This window comes from Cervus canadensis, chromosome 4, assembly GCF_019320065.1.
Source record: "Cervus canadensis isolate Bull #8, Minnesota chromosome 4, ASM1932006v1, whole genome shotgun sequence".
Taxonomy (NCBI): Eukaryota; Metazoa; Chordata; class Mammalia; order Artiodactyla; family Cervidae; genus Cervus; species Cervus canadensis.
In genome coordinates this window covers 79,745,891-79,768,378 of record NC_057389.1, presented here as the reverse complement: position 1 = coordinate 79,768,378, position 22,488 = coordinate 79,745,891, and the positions used below count along the sequence as shown (strand labels likewise).

General features: G+C 38.6%; 1 long non-coding RNA gene across 1 annotated transcript; it reads right to left on the bottom strand.

Annotated features, from left to right (window-relative positions):
* Positions 1-1,693: 1,693 nt before the first annotated feature.
* LOC122439276 lies at positions 1,694-22,050 on the bottom strand. Its single transcript, XR_006268836.1, has 3 exons — positions 21,907-22,050; positions 14,977-14,984; positions 1,694-1,705 (listed from the first exon to the last, which is right to left on the bottom strand). It is a non-coding gene; the product is annotated as an uncharacterized LOC122439276 (long non-coding RNA).
* Between the last annotated feature and the right edge of the window lie 438 nt (positions 22,051-22,488).

The window sequence follows — 22,488 nt, the reverse complement described above, 5'->3', positions numbered from 1 at the left end:
CCCCATGTGGGTAACTGCAGCTCAGTTACACAAAGATTTTAAGAGTGTGTAGAATGTTTCGCAGGATTATCTGGCCAAGAATGGCTTGGAGAAGCATTTGATCATTGAATTACAAACTCTATAGGCTGCACACTGATGCATGGGAGGGCTTCCCACTGGCATGCTGCTCTTCAGCCACATCAAAGATTCACTAGAATATAGAGAAAAAGCCGTTAGAGGCAGTAGGTGGCTCAGATGGTCAAGAATCTGCGTGCAATGCGGGAGACCATTCAATTCCTGGGTTGGGAAACTCCCCTGAAGGAGGACATGGCAACCCACTCCAGTATCCTTGCCTGGAGAATCCCATGGCCAGAGGAACCTGGAGGGCTACAGTCCATGGGGTCACAAAGAGTCAGACATGACAGAGTGACTAAGCACAGCACACAGCACTTACTTAATGGGCAATCAGGGTGTTATGAATTGAGACCTGTACAAAATAATTACCATGGGCATGACTGGAAACAAAGGTAAGGCTAAGAATCTGTTAGGCTGTGTACAAGAGGGATCTGATGCAGTAGCTTGAAAATAAGAGCAAATAATACCCCATTTGGCTATTTGGTCTTTAGTCTTAAGGTGGGTGGAATATCGTATGCATGCGTGCTCAGCTGTATCCTACTTTTTGTGACCCCCATGGGTTGTAGCCCACCAGACTTCTCTGTCCATGGAATTTTCCAGGCGAGAATACTGGAGCAGGTTTCCATTTCCTACTCCAGGGGATCTTCCCCACCCAAGGATTCAACTTGTGTCTCCTGCTTTGGCAGGTAGATTCTTTACTACTGTGCCACCTGGGAAAGCCGGTGGAATATCATTTAACTCTAAATAATATAAATATTTCACTTTTTCTTAGTTTGTCAATTTTATGCACTATATCCAGTCCTTACTCTAAGTTATTATTTTCAGTTACTTCATTGATTATGCTGTAGTTTTAAATAATATACTCAAAGAATGATTTCTTGTTTTATTAAATTTCAAGTTTGACTTCTTAGAAAGTTGAGATTTTTTCCCCTCTACTATTGCCTTCATCTATCTCATCCAATTTCCTTCTAGCAGTTGATAGCTGTACTTTTTTTCTTTTTATGGTATGAGGGATAATAGCCTTTACATTCTGTTTTCTATCCTTAATTGTGTGTGCTTTCTCTATAGTTTGATTCTAAGAGTTGATAATAAATGGCATTTAACTATTTTCCTGTATAAATTCTGCGCAAAGCTGAATGATATACTAGGATTATACTTTTCTCATTGATCCAAAATTATGACCCTTGTATAACCTGAAAAATAATATTTCTAGCATTATGGTGCAAATGAGTTATCTTTCTTATATACCATCAGAACCTGAGAATCATGCCGCATATATTTTACTGTGTGTGTGTGTCTGTGCATGCTTGCATGTGGGCTTCCCTGGAGTTTCTAATTGTCTTTCATTTCTTCTTGTTGAAGGAAAAATAATGCCTATTCACCATATCACTTCCAGTCTCTTAATCATTCTATTGTCAGAATGGCATTCATACCATGAGTTTTCTTTTTGAAGATTTTTTCTATTTTCTTGGTATTCTTGATCAACTGTGTTTTGTATTTTTATTCCATTTTGAAGATTGGGAGATTATGATTATATTCGTTGCACTTCTACATAAGTTCTAGCGTTTTTTGGACCTCACATTTTCCCTTTCTTGATTTTGACTGAGTTTGCTTGTTTCAATATGTTCTTAAGTAACTCAGAAGCAGTCTTGGCAAGACTACTTATAAGCCTTTAGGCGTGTGAAAATGCCTTTGCTGTCAGATTTGACTGATAGGATCAGTTCAGTTCAGTCTCTCAGTCGTGTCCGACTCTTTGCGACCCCATGAACCACAGCGTGCCAGGCCTCCCTGTCCATCATCAACTCCCAGAGCTTGCTGAAACCCATGTCCATTGAGTTGGTGATGCCATCCAATCATCTCATCCTCTGTTGTCCCCTTCTCCTCCTGCCCTCAATCTTTCCCAGCATCAGGGTCTTTGCCAATGAGTCAGCTCTTCGCATCAGGTGGCCAAAGTATTGATAGTATAACTGGTCTGAAAATCTAGTTCAAAATAATTTTCCTTGGATCTTTGAAAGTACTGCCCCATTGTCTTCTTGCATAAAATTTTCTGGATAAGAAATCTAATACCACCCCAAGTATTGGTTTGGTTGTTTATTTGTTTTGTATACAATCTCTTCTCCCAAATTCTACCCTGGAAACTTTTAAGATCTCTTATTTCTTTACCTTTGAATTTTGACTTTTAAAACAAAACATCTAATTCATTGCCTAAAAGCTGCTGTTTATAATTGGATAATTGTCATGAAACTAATTTTTTATCTTTGCTTGAAAACTTACTTTTATATGAGCTAGAATTCATCATGGCATGGATCCTCTGTGCTCTTGATTTAAATTCCATCTTACAAACGACAGAGCTAAGGGAATTTCTGGACTTGGTGCTGTGAACTCAGCATAGTCTTGTCAGGCTATTGGAATGGCTTTGTCAGTTGAAGACTGGATAATTTTTATCCTTAAATTAGTTCTTTTTTGGGTACTTTCACACAACATAGGGATATTACAGTACAACATCCGAGAAGGCAAGCTTGGCATTATGCTGTCAATGTGCAGAATGAACCTTCAACTTGACTTAGGCTGCAAGAGCCAGAATCAGTGGCTATCCATAATTAAATGTATAGTCAGGCCTCATATGTATCATAATTTTATTTATTCTTCTCAAACTTGGAATAAATTTTAGTTTTCAAACATCTAAAAGTAAAAGACGTGTGTCTGTCTTTGCTGAATCTGCTTGGTACTCAGAAGGACCCTGTTGTCTAAAGATTTAAGATATTCAAGGGTTCTGGGACATTTTCTTCTTTTTTATAAAAATATGATGCAAAGTCAACACTCGAACTCAAAGTCTTAATTTTTCTAGTCAATTTATTCAACCTGTTTAAAGAAGATTTCTCTGATATATTTGCTTGGATTGCAAATTACCACCATGGATTGCTGTCACTCTGCACATGGTGGGAAAAGGAAAATGGTGTGGGTTTTTCCTCTTTAGCCTACATATTTTAATATCTGCTTCTCACTCCCCCTTCTGAGCTTGGGGACCCTAGAGAAAAGAAAGGAGACTAAATCCTACTCTTATTGCAGCCTCCACCTAGGCATACTCCTAACTTCATTATCTTTTCAGCAGTTAACATGCTTTTCTTCAGTTTCTATTTTCCATAAATTTGTTGAACTCTCTAGAATGTCATGGCTTCTCCTCCAAGCTAATCTCCTCTTGCTTTGGTTTGATTCCTTTGAGGTTATTTTTATGGCCTCTCCTAAGAAAGCTTAAATGATATCTATTTTTATTTTTGTTTAAATTTCTTAATATAAAATGAATGCCTTTTTTCCCTGCACTTAATTTTATCCTGGAAAACACTGATTCATATGAGTTTTCACTGTAGTCTTGATAATGGAGATATTGGTATTCACTCCTAAGAGAGATATAGATGCTATGCTTATGAAAATAACCAGTACCTAATTGCTTCTTTTTTATGCAATTAGTAACAAAATACTTTTCACACCTCCTTCAAAAGTTTTAATATCCTTTTAATGCATAGGAAAATTTTTAATTTATGAGCTCAGCGTAAGAGGAGAGAAAAATGTAAAATTAAATGGTAATGTTTTACAAAAGTTATTGCTATGTGCTAAGCCTGTTTTTCTGTCGACTGGGAGTATTGTGTAGATAATAAATCCCCATCAGTGATTTAGCATGTATAAAACACATCAATCCTTTTTGTTATAATTTTTTGAACCTTGACATTTATGATAATTTCCTCATATCTACTTAAACTTCTTTCTCTTATGATTGCATTATAAAGTGGATTTTTTGTCCTTGTTGGCTTATCTCATTAGCATATGTTTATCATATATTTTGAAGGTAATCACCATTTTGGAATTTGCATGCAACATTGAACGGATTCCCTAGTCTTAAAAAGTGTGAAGATAAAGGCAACAGTGTCACCCCTCCCCAGCTCTAATCCTTAACACCTTGAAAGACTACAAAAGACATTTTGTCACTTGGGTCAATTGGCAAGGATAACATGCCCCCCTATCATGTGTCCACAGTTAGTCCAGGAAAGGAGAAGAAATGATGGGAACACATTTTTACAGGATCCTCATTTTTAGTGCCTCTGTTTGTTGTCCATCAATCTGTGTCCTGACTTCTAGACTTAAGAAAGCGTAGTATCCCAATTGATATTTGTAACTGAAAAACCTAGTTTTACCATTCTCTCTTAGAATGACAGCTTGATGTCAAAAAATAATTTAGAAAGGAATCATTTTTCAGATTCTAATTATTAAGTAAATGATAAGGGAGACTCATATTTGGTTAGTGTCCAAGTAATTAAAGTGGCTGCCTCCTTCTTCATTCATAAACTTATACATAGGAAGCAGGAGCTAATACTCTTGCTGTCATTAAAGATGATTGTGAATCTCCAGAAGATGTTGACATGACTTCTGAATTCTCAAAAAATTGCTAATGAACAGGTACATGATTTACCATTTATTTGTGTCGTAGGGTACTACATTATTTGCTGTCCTTTGTCAATTTTCAGTATGCTCAGAATTTATTAGTTTACAGAATGTAACAAATCAGAAGTAAATTGTAATGCATTTTCTTTGTTTCCTCTATACAGTGTTTTTGCTGTTAGTGGTTTTTGTTCCATTGGAAATCTTGGATTAGTTTATTAAGGAACACAAATTATAGAGGATAATTTTTTGACATATTACATATATTTGAACTATAATCCTATTAGAGTATTTGAAGAATAGGATTTAAAAATAATGATCTACAATGGAACAGAATAGAAAGCCCAGAGATAAATCCATGAACCTATGGACACCTTATCTTCGACAAAGTAGGCAAGGATATACAATGGAAAAAAGATAACCTCTTTAACAAGTGGTGCTGGGAAAACTGGTCAACCACTTGTAAAAGAATGAAACTAGAACACTTTCTAACACCATACACAAAATAAACTCAAAATGGATTAAAGATCTAAATGTAAGAACAGAAACTATAAAACTCCTAGAGGAGAACATAGGCAAAACACTCTCCGACATAAATCACAGCAAGATCCTCTATGACCCACCTCCCAGAATATTGGAAATAAAATCAAAACTAAACAAATGGGATCTAATGAAACTTAAAAGCTTTTGCACTACAAAGGAAACTATAAGTAAGGTGAAAAGACAGCCCTCAGATTGGGAGAAAATAATAGCAAATGAAGAAACAGACAAAGGATTAATCTCAAAAATATACAAGCAACTCCTGAAGCTCAATTCCAGAAAAATAAATGACCCAATCAAAAAATGGGCCAAAAAACTAAACAGACATTTCTCCAAAGAAGACATACAGATGGCTAACAAACACATGAAAAGGTGCTCAACATCACTCATTATTAGAGAAATGCAAATCAAAACCACAATGAGGTACCATTACACGCCAGTCAGGATGGCTGCTATCCAAAAGTCTACAAGCAATAAATGCTGGAGAGGGTGTGGAGAAAAGGGAACCCTCTTACACTGTTGGTGGGAATGCAAACTAGTACAGCCGCTATGGAAAACAGTGTGGAGATTTCTTAAAAAACGGGAAATAGAACTGCCATATGACCCAGCAATCCCACTTCTGGGCATACACACTGAGGAAACCAGATCTGAAAGAGACACGTGCACCCCAATGTTCATCGCAGCACTGTTTATAATAGCCAGGACATGGAAGCAACCTAGATGCCCATCAGCAGATGAATGGATAAGGAAGCTGTGGTACATATACACCATGGAATATTACTCAGTCATTAAAAAGAATTCATTTGAATCAGTTCTAATGAGATGGATGAAGCTGGAGCCCATTATACAGAGTGAAGTAAGTCAGAAAGATAAAGACCAATACAGTATACTAACACATGTATATGGAATTTAGAAAGATGGTAACGATAACCCTATATGCAAAACAGAAAAAGAGACACAGATATACAGAACAGACTTGTGGACTCTGTGGGAGAAGGCAAGGGTGGGATGATTCGAGAGAACAGCATCGAAACATGTATATTATCTAGGGTGAAACAGATCCCCAGCCCAGGTGGGATGCATGAGACAAGTGCTCGGGCCTGGTGCACTGGGAAGACCCAGAGGGATCAGGTAGAGAGGGAGGTGGGAGGGGGTATTGGGATGGGGAATACATGTAACTCCATGGCTGATTCATGTCAATGTATGACAGAAACCACTACAATATTGTAAAGTAATTAGCCTCCAACTAATAAAAATAAATGAAAAAAAATAATGATCTATATGCTGCATAAGGATGAGAATAACTCCAATTTAAGACATTAGCCATAATATCTTTTGATATTTTGATAATATTTAATTTTGATATTTGATATTTTGATAATATTTAATAATTATTTTCATCATGATATTTCTAATTCTTTCAAATGTCACAGCATATGTAAAACTTTCTAATTTGCTAGTCTTAAAAGCAAGATAGGAAGAGTAAGAGAGTCAGACAAAGTGGTCATTGAACACATTTCTATTGAAGGCTATTCTGTTCTAGGCACTCTGTTAGGTACTGGAAATATAATGGCAAAAACTGTATCTTGCTTCCAGAAACTTACGGTTCAGTGGAGCAGCAAAATGAAATAAAAGCAGGAAAAGAAATAAGAATAATCATAAAATTGTAAATGAAATAAAGAAACCAACAATGATTAGTAGTTACCAGAGTAGTGATGGTGCAAACTGATTTTAAATAGACTCTTTGGGGAAAGACTGTCTAAAGAAATTACATTAATGCTGAGACACGAAGACTGAGAAGGAGTGAACCATGCTGGTGGCAAGTGTAGAGACTGGGAGGTAGGGCTGAGTTTGAAATATCAGTGAACTTATCAGAAGCTGTTTGGGCCAATACCCATGAGCAAAGGAAGAGAAGAGGACATAGAACCATAGCAGAGGGCAGGGAACTCATGAAAAGGCTGAATATTCAGTGGTCAGATCATATATAAAAATAAATCTTTGACCTCAAAACCTGCAGCAATCTACCCAGAAAACCAACCCCTTATCTATAATAAACAACTCAGGAAGCCAGCCTGGTATAAATCAGACTTGTAGGAAGCCAGATTGCTATCTCCAGTGACAGTCCAGGAAGCTAAATGATGGCTCCTGTAATAATAGGCTCCAAATGGCCAGGACTTGATTAATAGCTTAATAACTGACAGGTTTCTTTTTAATCCCCCCTTCCAATTAAGCACCAAGCAGAGAAAGCCAAATATGCATCCATAACCAATTGCATGGGATGCTTCTCTTTTTTAGTAAGACTGCCTGTAGCTTTCGCATTCTCACAGCCTTCATCAAAGACTTCCCTTTTTCCATTATGAAACCTTTCCACTACTCTTCCTGTTTGAGTCTCTGCCCAAATCCAAGTGATGGCGGCTGACTTATTTGTTATAGCATGTTCAGAATAAATAGCCTTATTTGTCTCATAAGAGATGACGTAATTTAAGATAACTCTGTTCTGAAGTAAGACACTGGAGAGAAATTATGGAAGGAGGGTAGGGAAGACCTAGCTAAGAAGGTGAATATAGTTGTATCCACAACATGGAATAACTCAGCTACTGAAAATATGTTTATAGGACACTAAAAGAAGTTAATATCATTACTCTTCAGTGAAATGCAAATAAAAAATAAAATGAGATACCATTTCACATCCAAAAGAATGGATATTGGATAAAACAAAAAATTCTGAAAATGATGGTGAGGACCTGAGAATAATTGGAACTAACCCACTCTGTTGATGAGGATGTAAGATGCTATAACCACTTTGAAAAACTGGTGATTTCTATAGAGGCAAATATATTTACACTCAGTGACCCAGTAATGAAAACATATGTCCACAATATGGCTTGTATAAGAATGTTCATGTAGCATCCTTAAAAACTGGAAACTACAGCATGTTCATCAATAGGAGAAAGTACAAATTAACTATAGTATATTCTCTTTACAATGCTATGGACTATAGTCTACCAGGCCCATCTGTCCATGGAATTCTCCAGGCAAGAATACTGGGGTGGGTAGCCATTCCCTTCTCCAGAGGATCTTTCCAACCCAAGGATTGAACACAGGTCTCCCACACTGCAGGCAAATTCTTTACTGTCTGAGCCACCAGGGAAGCCCCATACAATAGAATACTAGTCATTAATGAAAAGGAACAAACTACCACATCCAACACCACGATCAAATCCTAAAAATGTTAGGATGAACTAAGAAGCCAGACGCAAAAGAATCCATGCTGTATGATTCCATTTATATGAAATTCAAGTCCAGCCAAAAGCATTCTATGGTAATAAAAATCAGCAAGTTGATAACCTCTGAAGTGGTGGTGGTGATAATTGTCTGGAGAGAAGGATGAGAGAAATTTCTGGGGGTCTGATGGTTATGTTTTATATTTTGATTTAAGCTTTTGGTATGTGGATGTATAAACATGGCAAGTCATTGAGCTGTGCATTTTTATTGTATATGAGATAGACTATTACAATAGGACACTATAAACTAAAAGTTAATTTGGAAAAGAAAAAAATGATTTTTGTAGGGGAAAATGTTTGCTATAAACTTGTCAGTAAATGAGAGAGCTATAAACTTGAATGTACAGTATGAACTGATCCTTTACTGTGCTGTCGCTCAGTCGTGTCCGACTCTTTGTGACCCCGTGGACTGTAGCCTGCCAAGCTCCTTTGTCCATAGGATTCTCTAGGCAAGAATACTGGAGTGGGTTGCCATGTTCTCCTCCAGGGGATCTTCCCAATCCAGGGATCAAACCCAGGTCTCCTGCACTGCAGTCAGATTCTTTACCCTCTGAGCCACCAGGGAAGCCTAAGAATATGTGTGTAGCCTGTCCCTTTTCCAGGGGATTTTCCCAACCCAGGAATCTAACTGGGGTCTCCTGCATTGCAGGCAGATTCTTATCAGTTTAGCTACCAGGGAAGCCCCATGACCTAATCCTAAGCCATGTGAAATGAATGGAAAGAACAGAATTTGAGGAAATGGGCTGTGATGCTAATTGTGGTTAACATTGTTGCTGGTAGGATTATTGATGATTTTTATTAAACGTGATTATTTTAGGTAGCTGATCAATTATTAATAACTTAAAGGAGAGAATCAAAAGAAAAAATACATGTGCTAAATATTATATTTTATTTAAACTTTCAACCTATCAATATTTATTTCCTAGATTTTTCTTGAAAGGTACAGCTTTTTTTTTTTTTTTAAGTTCTGCTAATAGGAGTTTCTCTTTTTTTTTTTTCGTCATAAAAACTATTTTGCTTTGGCTTCTTTAGTAAGGATTTAAAGAGGTTTGAAAACAATCTTAGTACAGATTATTATGATTAAAAAAGTGATTATACCCACACTTAACTCAATAGCAAATTTTAATTACTTGTCTTTATCAAGTCTTTCCAAAGAATTCAAATTATTTTTATAGACTCAATAGCTCTCCTTTCATACTCATATTTTCTTGGTTTATGTGACATGTAATTATACTCCATAAACACATTAATAGGTACAACTGGCATAAATGAGTTTGTGAATAAATAACCTTATTCTGGTGAGCATACAAATCAACCAGTGAGAGGAGATATTGCAAATATGTCAGAGAAAGGTTTGCCAGCCACAAGCAAGCTCAGTATCCTCTGGCTTTAGTCAGTATGCTTTACAGAGAAAATGAAGAGTGCTGATTAATCCAGCAAGTGTGTTAAGCGGGTATCAGTTAAGAAAGCTTCTATCCCAATTTCCAGCAATGATGATAATTTTCTAATGAGGAAAAGCAGGAATTTACATTATTTAAAGCTTACATTATTAGTGTCAAAGTAATTAATACAAGTAAAAACCATTTTAAAATGGTTATTTGAATGAAGTCCGTAAATTGTGAAACTTTGTGAGACTATGGCATGTTCTTAGGACTCATTTGACATATGTTTACCTCTGAATTTTGGAGAAGGGAGACACATAAAGAACATTGGTAAATTCTTTTTTTTTTTTTTTTTCCAGTGCTTTTATTTTAGAACATTGGTAAATTCTTTAGATCATGAGTTGAGATTCTTCAAGGACAGGATGTTGAGGATCTACATTGAAGAAAGCTTTGGGATGATGGCTTTTAGGAAATATGAAAATATGTCCTTAGCCCAGGGATAGTGTCTGAACTTGTGCCTGGCTTGGACTGTAGCAGAAGGACATGATGGAAGTGAGGAATAACCCATGGTAAAAAGTGTATGACTTTGGGACCAGCCAGCTAGGGCTTGTACTCCTAGCTTTTCCAGTTTGCTTTGTCATGCACTTTGGGAACTTCACTTTATAAGCCTAAATCCTGACCTGTAAAATTTCAAGTATAATTATCCAAATTAAAGTTGCTAGTGTAAGGCTAAGATGAGACAATTTATCTAGAAGTTTAGAGAAGTGTTCAGTGCACTGAAAATGCTTAAAAAATCATTCTCATCCCCCAACCCTACTCCATCCTAAATGTCCTTCAAAAGTGTTGAGGCAAATGAGTGGCCTTATACCTTTTTTATGAGGTTTTATTTCTACTTCTTACGTGGTCAGTGTGAAGAAATAGAGGAAAACAACAGAATGGGAAAGACTAGAGATCTTCTCAAGAAAATGAGATACCAAGGGAACATTTCAGGCAAAGATGGGCTCAATAAAGGACAGAAATGGTATGGACCTAGCAGAGGCAGAAGATATTTAGAAGAGGTGGCAAGAATACACAGAAGAACTGTACAAAAAGGATCTTCATGACCCAGATAATCACGATGGTGTGATCACGCACCTAGATCCAGGCATCCTGGAATGTGAAGTGAAGTGGGCCTTAGGAAGCATCATTACAAACAAAGCGAGTGGAAGTGATGGAATTCCAGCTGAGCTATTTCAAATCCTAAAAGATGATGCTGTGAAAGTGCTGCACTCAATATGCCAGCAAATTTGGAAAGCTCAGCAGTGGCCACAGGACTGGAAAAGGTCAGTTTTCATTCCAATCCCTAAGAAAGGCAATGCCTTTCTTAAAAAGAATGCTCAAACTACTGCACAATTGCACTCATCTCAAATGCTAGTTAAGTAATGCTCAAAATTCTCCAAGCCAGGCTTCAACAATATGTGAACCATGAACTTCCAGATGTTCAAGCTGGTTTTAAAAAAGGCAGAGGAACCAGAGATCAAATTGCCAACATCTGCTGAATCATCAAAAAAGCAAGAGAGTTCCAGAGAAACATCTATTTCTGCTTTATTGACTATGCCAAAGCCTTTTACTGTGTGGGTCACAACAAACTGTGGAAAATTCTTCAAGAGATGGGAATACCAGACCACCTGACCTGCCTCTTGAGAAATCTGTATGCAGGTCAGGAAGCAGCAGTTAGAACTGGACGTGGAACAACAGACTGGTTCCAAATAGGGAAAGGAGTACATCAAGGCTGTATATTGTCACCCTGCTTATTTAACTTATATTCAGAGTACATCATTAGAAATGCTGTGCTGGATGAAGCACAATCTGGAATCAAGATTGCTGGGAGAAATATCAACAACCTCAGATATGCAGATGACACCAACCTTATGGCAGAAAGTGAAGAAGAACTAAAGAGCCTCTTGATGAAAGTGAAAGAGGGGAGTGAAAAACTTGGCTTAAAGTTCAACATTCAGAAAACTAAGATCATGGCATCCGGTCCCATCACTTCATGGCATATAGATAGAGAAACAGTGGAAACAGTGATAGACTATTTTTCTGGGCTCCAAAATCACTGCAGATGGTGACTTCAGTCATAAAATTAAAAGATGCCTACTCCGTGGAAGAAAAGTTATGACCAACCTAGACAGCATATTAAAAAGCAGAGACATTACTTTGCCAACAAAGGTCTGTCTAGTCAAGGCTATGGTTTTTCCAATAGTCATGTATGGCTATGAGAGTTGGACTATAAAGAAAGCTGAGCGCTGAAGAATTGATGCTTTTGAACTGTGGTGTTGGAAAAGACTCTTGAGAGTCCCTTGGACTGCAAGGAGATCCAACTAGTCCATCCTAAGGGAAATCATTTCTGAATATTCATTGGAAGGACTGATGTTGAAGCTGAAACTCCAATACTTTGACCACCTGATGCGAAGAACTGACTCATTTGAAAAGACCTTGATGCTGGGAAAGATTGAGGGTGGGAGGAGCAGGGGATGACAGAGGATGAGATGGTTGGATGGCATTACCAACTCAATAGACATGAGTTTGGGTAAGCTCTGGGAGTTGGTGATGGACAGGGAGGCCTGGTGTGCTGCAGTCCACGGGGTAGCAAAGAATCAGACATGACTGAGCGACTGAACTGAACTGAACTGATGTGAAGCTATCCCCTATGTGTTCCTGAGAAATACAGGCAAATTTTCTCATTGGTTTAACTTATGAAACAGATTTTTGAGGGTGAGAGAAACCAGACAGCGTGCATACCTGTTTGCTTTCTCTCCTCCTGTTTACTGATCAACTCAGTGTACTGCTGAGCTTTCTGCCTCCCCCATGCCCTAAAACTTCCTTGCCCAAGTAGCATTTATTGGTTTCCTATGACTAGCTCCTGTGGACACTTTTGGTGCTTATTTTCCTCTAAGGATATTTGAGACTTTATCTTCTTGACACTTTCTGTTCTTTGGCTTCCATAACAAGTCTTCTGCTTTACTCCCTGCCCTCTTGTGGCTAAATTTTAATTTCCATTTATTGACAATGCTTTCTTGACTCATTTCATTATTACTGTTATTTGCCAAGCTACTTTTCTAACTCTGACATGTCATTTTCCTGAATGATCTTGCATGTTCTCATAGGTTGTACCCAAAACTTGGTGTGAACTAGAGATTATTTAGAATTTAGGATCGTTATATTTCCCTGCCTACTGAAATCCACAATATAGTTGTCTCATTAAATAAACTGAAACACACTCTCGTTTCTCAGCTCTATCTTTATTTACCCATTTAAGGAAAATAGTACTTTCTTTATTTCCTATTTTGTTGAATGACAAATCAACAAATTTTTAGGGGAAGCACACTGACTGAAACCACCCGCTCTGGATAGGCATCATAGTAACCATTTGCATGAGTTGTTTTATGACAGGAGGTCCTGGTAAGGAACACAGAACTAACTAGCCACCACCAGCCGGAAGAGTTTGAGAAAGATCAAAAGGAGATACCACCTCCCAGAATCCTCACTGGCATCCATCTTGGCTGAACAAGGCATGCACCACCAGGAAGGACTCTGAGTCAGGTAAACTAATCCCATCACCGTAAAACCTGAGAGTGGCAGCCACACGGCAGAGCAGTTCTCCTGGGTTCCATTACCCTACTGCTCTCTGCCTGGGTTCGCTTTCCCATTAAAATCTCTTGCTTTGTCAGCACATATGTCTCCTCAAACCATTCATTTCTGAATGTTAGACAAGAGCCCAGTTTTGGGCCCTGGAAGGGGTCTACCTTCCTGCAACAAATGGCAACTCTGGCGGGGGAGTCTTCCTTGCTGTGATTGACATCCTGACCACTCGGGGTACTCAGGGACCAGCTTGCCCACCAATGGACAAGACCCAGTGGCCGCAACTGGGACCCTTTAGTCCCTGGTCTCCTCCTGATGTGGACAACTGGCCAGAGTGCCCCGATGGGTAAGGAACAAGAGACTCTATTGACCTCTCTCCCCTTCCTTCTCTTTTTCCTCTCCTTAACCCTTCCTCACCTCCCGCTTTTTTCTAGTCCCCTGGTCCCAGATGCAGGAATCTGGTCGAAGGTCCTCAGCCTGAGCTGAGGATTGGAGACTAATCACCTCCTCTTGGCAGAGAATGTGAATTCTGGTTCTGGTCTGGTTTCTGGTAGGGCCAAATTCCAGCTCTCCCTTCTCTGGAGGCCCAGGGTAAAGTCTCATAATGCCTGGGTATCTGCAGATGGCAGGAGATGTCAGTAAGCCCACCCCTTTTGCCCTCCTCTCCTGCCTCCTCCCCCCTCTTCTTTCAACCTGGCTTCCTTTTCTCATTTTGAAATCTTTGAAGACCTAAGGTATTTTCATTTACTCTGTTAGTACTTAGATCTGAAGTTCTGTGTGTCTAGAAGGTTTTCTGAGAGACTGTAATCTTGTATTTAAGGGAAGGTCTGATTAGGACTGTCAAATCTATGTGTGTGTTTTATACTCTGTGTTCCTTGTTGAGATTTGTGGTGGCCATTTTGCTTTGTTTGGCCACTGTTTGGTTTAGACCTGCCTTCGTTTTCTTAGAACTTGATTTTCTTTCCCTGTGCCTTGAGACCAGGGCTCTCAGGAATGCTTATCTAGACCATCTCTAACTCCTGAGACAGAGGAAAAATGGGAAAAAGCCTTTAAAAATTTTATTTATTCCAACTGCTATTTATAAACTAGTAAATTTTATATTGTAGTATTTAATTCATGACTAAGCTCAGAAAATGAAGCTAGATCTTGCTTGTGTCTGTCTGAATATGTCTTGGTATGTCTTTGTCTCTGGGTAATATTTTTGAGTTAATTTGTAAATGAGCTCTATTTAATTGGCTTAAAGAAAAGTAAGTGCTTACAAATCAAATAATTCTAAATTAAACAATGAATTCCAGGTTCATGTGAACTGGGAAATATTCAGTATTAACTACCTGATATTAATAATGTTTGTTTGTTGATCTAACTAATATAGACATGTCTTACGGTAATTAACATTATACTATTATAATTTTCATTATACCTAGGTTTAATATAAGTTAAATATTATTATATCTGTTGAAAATTTGTCAACGAAGAAATTACCTCGAGTGAAGAAACTTCTAAAAAATGTAAATGAGATATGAGCTTTTAGATAAACTCTATTAAGAATAATTATGCTTTAGAAATGTCTGTCTAAAATAGTCTTTCCGGATTGAGATAACTTGAATTTCTAAGGGTTGTGCTAAACTAAGTTTTGGAAGTCTATTGAATAGCTAGGTCATTTCCAAATAAAATAAGATTTTGAAATGTTTACTACTAAACACTAATTTCCTTTTACAGAGAAACTAGAGAGATTTGGGACTATAAATGAATAATGTTTGGTGCCATTCAAAAATATTCTAAGAAAGCAGAGGTTTTAGAAATTATCACTGGTGTTTATGCTCACCAGTCTATAAACTGGTAATATAGAAATCAGTTCTTATTTGCTTAAGGAAAGGAGGAAGTGTGTTTTCAGTAAAAGAAGGTATAAAAAATACTAAAAAGAGTTATGCAGAATCAGGATTTTCTAAAATTGGATTATAATTAGTTAGATAAATGGATTTGTTAGGAATGACAAGGCCATAGGAAAACTGGTTAGAGCCAACTAGGTCTAAGATGGCGGAGCTGACTTTCACTAGACCTTGAGCCTCCATATACACGCCCACTGTGACTTATCAACAAGCTAAGTGAGAGAACAAGATGGTGGAGGAGCAGGTGGATGTGGAGTACATCTCTCTCCACAGACAGATCAGGAATACACCTTCAGACACAGAAGTGCATGCAGAACACCAGCTGAGAGCGGACAGGAGTGCCTGACCAGAGGAAAAGAATATATAGAACCACACAAATCTCGGTAGAATGAAGGAACTAGGGGGAAAACCAGGAGTGTTAGTAGGACTGGAACTGCCCTCAGTGGGTGGGGGAACTGAAGCAGGGGTCCGATCTCCATATCAGGGCAATTTTCTGAGTCAGAGGAGAAACATTTAAGCCTGAGAGTGAAACAGCTGATCTGTGGCAGCCTAAATAGAATGAGAATCAGACAGTCCTTGCTGCAGTCATACATACCCCAGACAGGAGCGCTTCCCCTGGAAGGCACAGCAGCTGGGAGCTAGAGTTTAGGGATTGTGAAGCAATCCCAGGGCGAGGGCTGCTATTGATTGCAGAAAGACAGATTGAGGGGATGTGAGGAAGGAGATCATTAGGGGAAATGCCTGTGGAGGAAAGCGGGGCAGCCATGGAAGCAAGGCGATACTGCTGAGTCACGTGTAGGGGTGGAGCCATCACCATAGCCTCTTTCCCCGCACAGGCCAGCATCTGCAGCTGAACAATAGAGAGGCTGGCCCATCAAACGCCTGAACTACAGAGTAGGACCCCACCCAGGGTGTCCCTTTAAGTGCCTGATAAGTCCATTTACAGACTAGGACCCCAGCCAGGGATGCCCCCTCTATGTGCCTGATGCGAGGAACAACAAAGAACCCCAGGCAAGGGAGCCCTCTTAAGTGCCTGCGTGGGCAGAGCTATGGAGAAAGACTGGCCAAAGAGACCTTCTGATCACCAGGTACAAGAGGCTCAGAAAAAGACTCCAATAGGGCCATAACTCCTGTAGCAGAGAGTGTCCCTCCACACTTGGATCTCCTTGCAGTCCAAGGGACTCTCAAGAGTCTTCTCCAACACCACAGTTCAAAAGCATCAATTCGAAGATAGCAGAGGAATAGGACGGGGAGACCACTTTCTCTCCTACAAATTCATCAAAAGAATAACTGAACGCAGAGCAAACTTCACAAAAGCATCAATTCTTTGGCGCTCAGCTTTCTTTATAGTCCAACTCTCACATCCATGTCTCACAACATGACTACTAGAGAAACTATAGCCTTGACTGGATGGACCTTTGTCAGCAAAGTAATGTCTCTGCTTTTTAATATGCTGTGTAGGTTGATCATGGCTTTTCTTTCAAGGAGCAAGTGTCTTTTAATTTCATGGCTACGGTCACCATCTGCAGTGATTTTGGAGCCCAGAAAATAAAGTCTTTCACAGTTTCCTTTGTTTCCCCATCTATTTGCCCTGAAGTGATGGGACAGATGCCCTGATCTTAGTTTTGTGAATGTTGAGTTTTAAGCCACCTTTTTCACTCTCCTCCTTCACTTTCATCAAGAGGCTCTTCAGTTCCTCTTCACTTTCTGCCATGAGGGTGATGTCATTGCATATTTGAGGTTATTGATATTTCTCCCTGCAGTCTTGATTCCAGCTTGTGCTTCATCCAGCCTGGCATTTCACACCTTGTACTCTGCATATAAGTTAAATAAGTAGGGTGACAATACACAGCCTTAATGTGCTATACTCCTTTCCCAATTTGGAACCAGTCTGCTGTTCCATGTCTTGTTTTAACTGTTTCTTCTTGGCCAGCATACAGATTTTCATATGGTACTAAATGTGCTCTGAACCACTGACAAACATGTATCCTGCACCCCGTTTACAGAATACATAGATCCATGACTACTATGGGCTGAATTTTGCCTCCCCTAAATTCATATATTGATGTTCTAAAGCCCAGTACCTCGGAATATAATTGTATTTGGAGATAGAGCCTTTAAAGAAGTAATTAAGGTAAAATAAGATCATATGGGAGGGTCTTAATCCAAGTGACTGGTTCCTTATAAGAAGAGATTAGGATTTAGATACACAAGGAGAGAAGGCCATATGAAGACACTGAATGAAGATGGCCTTCTATAAGCCAAGGAGAGAAACTTCAGAAGGAATCATCCAAGCTATCACTTTGATATTGGAGCTCCAGTAGGAGAAAATTAATTTAAAGTCACCCAGTCAGTACTTTGCTGTGGCAGATGATGAGTCACTTCTCCCTATTGCATTTAATGACTCACAAAAATCTCCATGAATCTTGACTTTGCTGGGGAAGAGGAACAGAATTTGCAACCCAAAGATATGTCTCCTAGACAAAAGATCATTTTAGGCTGATCAGTTTTGAGGAATGCAGGTACAGGAGGAACCCTGAAAACTGAGTACAAGAAACACTTTGTAAGAGACACTTGCATGTATAATGAATATCTTCATTCGTAAAGGAAGAGCTTCTCCTTCACAATGGCAGAAAGAGGAGGGTATTCAAATCCCTAGAAACTCTTACCAATGGAGAAGGCTAGGACTTAAACCTACATAACAACTTCACCCTTGTTCACTGTGCTTTTCCTGGTAGCCTCCCATAAGTGACTCTCCACCTCCCACATCTTCCTTGGTCTTTAGCTGAAGATAGTATTTAAAGTGATGACTTCTGCCATTTCAGAGAGTTATTCAGTTTTCCTGTGTACCTCCCAAGCATACAAGAGGTACACATGTCATTAAACTTTTAGGTTTCTTCTTCCTCTCAATCTGTCTTATATCAACTTAATTACTACACCCACCAAAGAACCTAGAAGAGAAAGAGGAAAAAAATTTTCCTCTCCAACACTGGTTAATGAGCCTCAGTACCCAAAAGGTGCTGAGGAGTCAGGAGGTCGGCAATATCAAGCTACTGTCCTGCCATAACACGGCCTATATTCTCCATCCCCCATGGGGTCATCTGGCAGAATGATTAGGGGAGGGCAAAAGTCAAAGAAATCTGAGACACATAGCATTTTTTAAAGAGACTAAAATGACCAAAGAGACTTGTTAAATTATTATATTTAAGGTTAATAACAGATACACCATTGTTATGTATTTTCCTGCTCATGAGCAGGAGAGGGTTGATAGGGAAGATTGACAACAAATACATAAAATAGAAATTTATATTACCTCTGCATACATAACTTGTTGTTGGAGTCACATTTTGCAATCCTTACTACAACAGTATTGTGAGGGAATAAAATTTGCCACCCCAAAATGTGTCTCTTTGGCATGCAGATTATTTCAAGCTAAAAATAATCAAAGTCCAGAAGACTAAAGAAAGTCTGTTTGTGCTAAGTCACTTCATTTGTGTCTGACTCTTTGTGACCCCATGGACGGTAGCCTATCAAGCTCCTCTGTCTATGGGATTCTCCAGGCAAGAATACTGGAGTGGGTTGCCTTGCCCTCCTTCAGGGGATCTTCCCAACTCAGGGATTGAACCGGTGTCTCTTATGTCCAACCTGCATTGGCAGGCAGGTTCTTTACCACTAGTGCCATGTGGGAAGCTAGGACAAACCTAGACAGCATATTAAAAGTCAGAGACATTACTTAGCTGACAAAGGTCCATCTAGTCAAAGCTATGGTTTTTCTAGTAGTCATGTACGGATGTGAGAGTTGGACTATAAAAAAGACTGATTGTCAATGAATTGATGCTTTCGAGCTGTGGTGCTGGAGAAGACACTTGAGAGTCCCTTGGACAGCAAGAAGATCAAACCAACCCTGAATACTCATTGGAAGGACTGATGCTGAAGCTGAAGCTCCAATACTTTGGCCACCTGATGTGAAGAGCCAATTCATTGTAAAAGACTCTGATGCTGGGAAGGATTGAGGGCAGGAGGAGAAGGGGGAGACAGAGGATGAGATAGCTGGATGGCATCATCAACTCAATGGAAATGAGTTTGAGCAAATTCCAGGGACAGTGAAGGACAGGGAAGCCTGGCGTGCTGCCATTCATGGGGTTGCAAAAAGTCTGACACTAGTGAGTGACTGAACGACAGTAATGGGTGTTTTATAACTAATTTGATCAGCTTTCTGTTATTCAAGCTTTAGGTCATTTCCAAATTTTTAAAACTATAAATCATATTATCTTAAGTTCTAATACATGATTTTCTTTTTTTAACTATTTCTGGTTATTGACTTAGGCTAAATTCTAGAAGTGGGGTTTCTAGGTTAAAAGACTTGAACAATCTTATGGCTTTTGGTATTTATGATATTTCTTCAAAAATAGTGTACTAATATGTGCTTCCACCAGGAACATAGAATATGTATGTTTATTTAAATCCTACCAAATAGTGGATTTTATATTGTACATCTTAATAATTTGATGGAAGGCTATATTATTTCAGTTTGTATTATTATTATTCCATAGGTAAACACTTGAAATGTTTAAGTTAACAACTGAAATCTCTTTGATGATCTCAAGCACTAGACTTTAACTGAACTGGTCCAAGTCTAGTTTCAATAACAAAGTCAACAGAGAGCTGCATAGTAATGATGAATATCATCCATTTTAAATAATTGAGCATGTTATGTGGGTGAAATGTGCCACATAATTAGCATACTAATATGTGTGGAGTAAGGATAGGTTACCTGACAATGAACAAAACAACATTGAAGTGTCAGCTTGATACTTGAAGATAATTACACTTTTTTTTTTAAAAACAGTTAAGCCTGACATCTTTTTAAAAATGGAAAATTAGATGTGATATTCTTTGTTGAGATATTTTTAATATTAGTTAAAAATAATCTTCAAAACAATACCATTTTTGTCATATGAAAAACAAGTGAGTAACTTGAGGAGAAAACTATGTTTTAATTTAATTTGCAGGAAAAAAGCTTATTTTTTTTCTTGTTTTTCTAAAACTCTCTAAAAACTGAATGGTTAACAATGAGATACAGATAGACTTTACTTCCCATGTCAAAAACACTTAAGATGAAAGACAAATATTCTTTTCATATTTTCATCTTTTGTCTGTAATATAAGCTTTCATTTCAATAGTTTGAATACTTTCCCATCTGATTCCGTCTTTGGTCACACCTTTCAAGTCTCCAGAACTTTTAGTTAGCTTGAATTGTCTTTGGATATCACAGAGCTAGTTGCCAGGCTCTTTATTCTAAAGCAGGAAACTTCACACATATTCACAGTCTTTGATATTGCTGTGTTTGTTTTGCAAATTAGTTCTTGTTCTAATCAAATAAAGTATTATTCGGGACAAGTAGGCTCTAAACTTACCAAAGTAACATGTATACTAATTAATACTCTGCAGGCAAGCTCCTCATACTGTAACTCTCAGAATTCACAAAACTTTCATCACAATTAGAAATTATTTTACTGATTGAGGACCTTTAAGAACATTGCTGGGTTTAGCTACACAATTATAAGATTTATGACCTTGAAATGTAGACAGGACAGAGTTTAGAGATCAACTATATTACTAAAAATCCTAATAAGCTCTCATAAAGAAAATTCCAGTGTAAATAGCTCAAATAACAATACTAAGTTCTTAAAAAAAAAAAAAAAATCCTGTTAATTTGACTACAGAAAAAAAAAAAAAAAGCCAATGTCTTCAACAGAAAGGCTTACAGACTTTGAATGCACTTGCTCAAACAGGAAATTAAAATGAAGTTGTGTAGATTTGGGAATGAGGAGATGATTGGCTTATGCTAATTAGAGTATACTCCTGAGTTACATTGAGGTGATACCCAAAAGAGTGAACTAATGTAGCTGCAAAAGTAAATCAACTTTACCCTTTGATCATTTGTATAGGAGTCTCTGATTTTTGTCTTGGATAGTCATTTTGTTGCAGGAAGGGACCCTTTCCAGGGCCCGAAACTGAATTGTCTGACAAAGCAAGAGATTTTATTGGGAAAGGGAACCCGGGCAGAGAGCAGTAGGGTAATGTAGCCCAGGAGAACTGCTCTGCCCTGTGGCTGGCCTCTCAGGTTTTATGGTGATGGGATTAGTTTAGCTGACTCAGAGTCCTTCCCCATGGTGCATGCCTTGTTCAGCCAAGATGGATGCCAGTGAGGATTCTGGGAGGTGGTCGGACATGTGGTGTCTCCTTTTGATCTTTCTTGAACTCTTCTGGTTGGTGGTGACTTATTAATTCTGTGTTCCTTACCAAGACCTCCTGTCATAAAACAACTCATGCAAATGGTTACTACGGTGCCAGGCCAGGGTGGACGGTTTCAGTCAGTGTGCTTCCCCTAACAACTCTTCCCCAAGAGACTTCAAACTCAAGATACTTCTTGGGAATTGGGGTGGAGGTCTCTTTCTTCTGTAACGTCTTGCTGTGCCTGGGCATAGGCCTACCTAGCAGAGCAGAAGTTTCTCTCTACCTGATCTAAGTGGAGCTATTCCTTGCCTGAAACCAGCATTCACCCTTGTAATAACAGCAATTTAGCTGAAACTATTGGCTCCTCTCAGAGATGAAATAGACAGGGGCCAAAAAGGAGACCTATTTCTTAGAGATGGTCTCGATCACTGCCTCCTGTATAATGTCACAAACCTCCGTCCATAGTTCTTCACACACTCTATCAGATCTAATCCCTTGAATCTATTTGTCACTTACACTATATAATTGTAAGGGATTTGATTTAGGTCATACTTGAATGGTCTAGTGGTTTTCCCTACTTTCTTCAACTTAAGTCTGAATTTGGCAATAAGGAGTTCATGATCAGAGCCACAGTCAGATCCCAGTCTTGTTTTTGCTGACTGTACAGAGGCTCTCCATGTTTGGCTGCAAAGAACATAATCAATCTGATTTTGGTACTGACCATCTGGTGATGTCCACGTGTAGAGTCTTCTCTTGTGTTGTTGGAAGAGGGTGTTTGCTATGACCAGTGCGTTCTCTTGGCAAAACTCTGTTAGCCTTTGACCTGCCTCGTTTTGTGCTCCAAGGACAAATTTGCATCTTACTCCAGGTATCAAGAAAAAGAAAGGCAAAAAGGCAAAATGGTTGTCTGAGAATGCCTTACAAATAGCTGAGAAAAGAAGATAAGCTAATGGCAAAGGAGAAAAGGAAAGATATACCCATTTG